Source organism: Genypterus blacodes, unplaced genomic scaffold, assembly GCF_046128005.1.
Source record: "Genypterus blacodes isolate CSIRO-AG114 ecotype Tasmania unplaced genomic scaffold, CSIRO-AGI_Gbla_v1 ptg000037l_1, whole genome shotgun sequence".
Classification (NCBI taxonomy): Eukaryota; Metazoa; Chordata; class Actinopteri; order Ophidiiformes; family Ophidiidae; genus Genypterus; species Genypterus blacodes.
Window position 1 is genome coordinate 3,274,521 of NW_027466850.1, and position 6,089 is coordinate 3,280,609.

Sequence of the window (6,089 nt, forward strand, 5' to 3'; positions counted from 1 at the left end):
TGAGCTCAGATGTAATAAAGTAGATCAGGGAGTCAGCTGTCTTGATGAAGTTAATTTGTAGGCATCAGTAAAAGAAATGTGTTCTATAGAGCACCCACTAGTGTCAATGTAATGCATGTGATGTAGACCTGCTAGCAGCCCCAAGCAATTTAGAGTCTTTGAAATGAACCCCAAACTGGTCATGTCTGGAATGTCTGCTTTGTTGCATAATAATTGATTTTATTGCAAAGATATTTCCTGGAAAATATCTATTCTCTAAATATTTTTCTATATAACTGAACACTACGAATTCATAAATAAATATTAATACGCCTTTCAGATGCCTGTAAGTAAAAAGCCCTTTTTTTAAAGGGTCTTTATTTTTAACACCATCAAAATCTGTTTTTAAATGGCTCATCTACTACTGGGTCCCCTGACCACTATGGAGGCCCTAGGCTGCTGCTTAATAAAATGTAGTGCTGGTACCAAACAAGTACCAAAGCTGGAAAAGGTCAAAGTTAGAATGTTATAAAGTGAAAGTTCAGATGTGAGTAGAGTGGAGAAAGGAGAGAAAATGGTGATTTTATATTTTATATAAGAGACTTGTACAATGTAACAGTCGCCCAGTAGTGAACTGGAGTGGAACATTATCATGATTTGTCTACCAAAGCAGTCCTAGTGGCAGCAGTAACGTCATCATGGAGTTAAAGACGGAGGCTGGCTTCATAAAGAGGGAGCACAGAGCACATTCTGATTCAGAAAGTGAACCCAGCTCTGGCCGTCTTTGTCATTATGTCCAATTAGGAAAATGTCAGTCGCACTGATCCCTCACAAACCATGGAAAATAAAAAGCCAGGCTGTCACGCGGCATTGGGGATGTGTTGGGGTATTTGCTTAAAACTATTGGAGCATCTCTTTGGTCTGAGGCCCATAATCTATGAGCCACTGTAAGGCAGATAATGTCTATTGATTCATCGTCACATGACAAACAACAATCCAGTTCATTTGTGATTTTCTTTACCTGAAACATATCCATCTGAAAGAAAATATTGACATCTAAAATATTTAAAGTCACATGATTGCATGATTTACAAGGTAAAGAGCCGAGCGTTGTGTAAATGTAGGTGCAGCTCACAAAGGAAACTGCACCTCCAGGTGTCCAGCTATTCTTTTATGATGATGATGCATTATGAAAACATAACAAGTGAGGTAGGGCAGCTGCAGCAGCCAGTTTATTCAGGCTGTTGCTGGTTCTGCCAAACTCACAGACATGTGAGATTGACAAGTCAAAGACTCTGGCTCTGTTTTTGTCTCACACCCTCTATGCCCGACTCCCACTCTCCCACTCTCTCACTCTCTCACTCTCTCACTCTCTCTCTCTCTCTCTCTCTCTCTCTCTCTCCCTCTCTCTCTCTCTCTCTCTCTCTCTCCCTAACCGAGTCCCTGTTGCTCCTCTGTCTGCCAAGTCATTAATCCAGCGACGTGGCCCAAGGGACTGGTCTCTCTCTCTCTCTCTCTCTCTCTCTCTCTCTCTCTCTCTCTCTCTCTCTCTCTCTCTCTCTCTCTCTCTCTCTCTCTCTCTCTCTCTCTCTCTCTCTCTCTCTCTCTCTCTCTCTCTCTCTCTCTCTCTCTCTCTCTCTCTCTCTCTCTCTCTCTCTCTCTCTCTCTCTCTCTATAAATGGCTAAGAAACTAGACAATATAGCAACTGGATATGAAGTCTATGAGTTGTTATAGGAATTAGATTATTGTTGCCAGTAGCATTTGCATGAATGAACCTGCCAAGACTAGACAGTGTAGAATAAAAGCCTTGAACATCATCCTCCCAATACTTTCCACAACTGTACGTCTATCCTCCTACTACTATTGTAGATGTCACAACTGACACACCCACACACACACACCATCACAACACTCTTAATTTAACTTTTTCTTTCCAATCTTCACCGTGGCTAGCAAGGTTGCGTAATTGCTTCTACTGTATATGCAACTGTTTGAGCAATATGTGTGATGCAACTACAAGAAATATGAAAGCATTAACCTCTCAATCTTACACACACACACACTTTGAACAAAGGAGGGATGTTTCCTGGTCAAGAAAGAGTTAAGATTATCCTCGACAACACAACTACATATGTTGTTTATTGATACAGGTTAATAAGACCCATGTGTGCCTTCCCAATTTCCTAAAAAAAAGAAAAGACATTTTGCGGTTTGCGGGGGAGGGAGTCAGGGTATACAAGCGCAACATGGGAGAGCAGGATTTATGGACTAATTCTGAGCAGTTGTAGATTTCGACATGACAACCCAACTCTGTTCCTCGTTCCATTGCTTGATTCATCTTTATGAATCATATTGTGTTCCTATGTTTACGCCTCCTTCAAATTCAGTGTGGCTCAAGTAGCAATGATGCAACGCCAAGACCCACTCTTTTCACTCGTGTGTAGGGGGTGTGGCTTATACTTTAGGCTGGCCAGCATGTAGTCCTGCCCAGACCTAGTTTGCCTTTAAGGCTTCTTGGTTTACTTTGAATCATTCCTTCTATTCGGCTCAGCTCATTTTGATTCAGTTCAAGTCAGTTGCTTTACTGATCCGACATCTTTTGAAATCATAGTGACTTCATAAAGTTGATTATTGCTTTATCTCCTGTGTCCCTTGCTCTTCTATTAGGTGTTCATAGTAGACGTGCACAGTTACTCATGCACAATCTCATACTTTCTGTATGAGTCATTGATGGAAACTGCAGCCTTTTTTTTCACATTCTCCGTCATCACACTTCTGTAAATCACCCATGCTGGCTGACTGGAAATAGAAGGTGGTGTGCGTGCCGCTCTGCATGCAGCAGGCACTCGGCAACCACCTCACCACAGCTGGGTCGAGGAGCCAGGAGACAGGAGGAGCTTGTGTGTTACCGGTGTTACAGCTGGTTTCAGCCACCAGAAAGTCAAGTTGATCATTTTAAACAGTACGATCAGGTTTCTAACAAACAAATCCAGCATGCTCACAATACAAAGATGATCTCATGCACCGTCCACATTGTTCCTGTTGAGTCACCTTAGGTAACGAAATGAAACATACACAACACACTCATTAAAGATATTCAAGAAGTAAAGAGAGCATTAGAATGTGCAGACACACCCTCAATTAAATCTTAACTTGACTTCTAATATGTTTGGCATGTTTGGCGTTTGATCTACAAAAGGGATGCTGCACTTATTTAATGGGCCCTTGTGAGATTATTGTTTATAGATTACATGCCAAAAGTTAAATATCTATTTACAGGAACAGAAACAGTCAGGGTGGACGAGGGAGGAGTGGAGATCAAACCACCTGAGCACTGAGAAGGTGGACACACTCTAAACTGTTGCTTAAACATACTGTATATCGAAATGAAGGAAACATATGGTTTGAGACTACAGGGGTTGATAATTCGACAGGGTTCAGATGGACTTTGCCCTTCTCCTGCTTGCACCACTTAGGCGTGGCATTGTTCTCAATACATACCAGGAAAAATGTTTGTAATCGTGATTCAACCACATTATGGTGTACAGGATGTCTGTCATCTGTGATGTCTCTCTAATTTCTCAGAAAGGGGATGTGTGCTGGGGCTGAATCAGACTAAATATCCTTCCTCACAATATCAATCCCTGTTGGGCAAACATTGAGTGAGACAAACTACGCAACAATGAAGAGAAAATGAGTGATTCTTGAACTAATAAGCAAACTTTGATCCTAGAGACCACTGTTTAGTCATTCCCATGCTCTTTCACACACAAAAAACTTCCAAAAACCATCAAGGTGGAGGCTTGATTCTCTTTGAAGCATAAAACAGCAAACATAACAGGCCTTGCCTTAGAGGAAGCCCCCACACACACACCACAGCCTTTGACTGAAGGGATTTCATTGTTTCGGGGGAACAATGCAATATAAAAGCTATTTTGAACCCAAAACTACCCCTGATGATGACATCTCCACAAAAGCTAAAAGGATTCTAAAATCATTTCAGTTTTTCTCTACTTTTATTGTATGTGAGCTAAGGGGTGGAACCCATAAAAATATATTTTAAATGGCTAAACATGCTAGTAAATGGAATTCTTTTAAACGTTGCTTTGAATGCCAAAGCGTTCTTCTTGCAAAACTAACAATACAGGCTGGATTTTAGAGTCCTTGAGTCCTCTTGATTATAATCCAATATTTGAATCACTCTTTGTATAATCAGTGTTATTGAATGTCTGTTGGTTTCTTGCTTGTCTTTATTATTTTGTTCTGTACATTTTTATCAGAATAACTGTTCAGTCAGTGCTGGGACGAAGGATGTGGCCGTTGGTAGATAGGTAATAGAATGGCCCCCTCTAGTGGAGCACAGTCTATAAAATGATTTACAGATGATTTTAAGAGAATAGGTTTTAAACTGACCTCTTATGTAAACTAACTTAGAAATGTTGAATAGATTTACACAAATCCGAACTTGTTACTTGCACAACCCTTCACCACTACATTTAAACAGTGGATCTACTCGGCAGAATGGGAGCCCACATACATATTTTATGAAGCTTCTCATGTATAATCTGCACACATCTAGCCTGTGATATTATGTAAATGTCACTAGGCAGGTGTTCGTTCCAGACCAGCTGAGAGGCAATTGTGTCCGGCGTTACTTTTCAGAGGCGATATGAGCTACAGAGCATTAATATCAGGCAGTTTGCCTGGCTGGGAGCCCATAACAGGTCTACAGGGATTAACCAAATTACTGGAATGATACTGTGTTCGTGCTGCTGCTGCAACTGGGGTATCAAGGGAGCTATGAAAGACCAGATAATTAACTCAAGGGCCAACCAAATAAGTCATATTCTGATAAATTATTCAGTATTTTCAGGCAGATGAATGCACTACCATCTCATCTTGCAGGCAACACAATAGCGACTCCCTACAACATGAGCAATTCATCGCTGTCAATTTTACTACCATGCTGGGTCATTTTCATATACATTAAGGATTCAAAGCTTGTACATGTTTGTCTTGCCCATTTTGAAGACTGATGTGAATTGAAGGGTTAGTGTAAGACAGAAAAAAAAACATTAAATTGTAATTAATCTAATATGGGCAAGAAAAGATGCAGAACCCCACATCCCTTATGTGGTGTGAATTGGAAGTATTGAGATTATAGATTACCTTTTAATTGATAAGTGAATCTAGTCAGTGATTCTTTACATTATGTTTTATAACACAACCTCATAATTAATCAGTTAAGGTTAATATTCAGAGTTCCATATTTCTACTAATGTGATGACACTGCAAAAACTTCCAATTCCCAATATCATAAACATTTCTGTCCTACTGGTTGGTATGTTTTTTAGGACTACTATGGACTTTTTTGATGGTGAATCACTTGATATGAAGTACAAACACTAAAGTTAGGCTACAACAGAGCTGTTTGCTTGATAGTTTTGTGTACCTGGAATGACAAATCAACACAGAGGCTTCAGTCCCTTTAAGGCTGAGTGACTTAATTCTTGGGGAAGTGTCCCACTGCAGAGGTTGGGCTCAGGCCTTTGACCTGCTCAATAGTCCTTGAACAGAAGATAAATCCCCGGCTGCTACATTGGTGGTGCGTTGAGGGGTGGATCCTGGCCTATGGCTTCTCTGGAGGAGAGAAGTGTAACGGCAGATTTGAACTGAAACCTTTAAGAATTACATTATGATACACCCTTCTTTCTGTAGTGACCTGAAGCAACCCTGGCTCCCTTTGTTTCTTTAAGTGTCATTTGCATTTGTCCCAATGAACGCATTCACTGAGGTTGTGAGGGCTGAATTTGCTAAATGCTTGCAGGATTCAATTTCATTGCCTTTGTTCATCTCTTTATAAAACAAAAAAAGCCTTCATAGAGATGTTTTCTCATAATCAATGTCGCAGCGTACGAAATTGGTGGTGTATCCCTTTAAATTTCCTTTGTTACCATGGAGATCGTGACAGCGGTCGCGACTTGACAGGCGCGTGGAACAAGAGACAAGAGGAGGGGATGGAGGTATTGGGACGTCCTGGAAGGGGTGTGGTCATCGCCCGTACTGTCCGCCCATTGGTGAGGACGGCGTCACGTGGCCATTTTGGAAT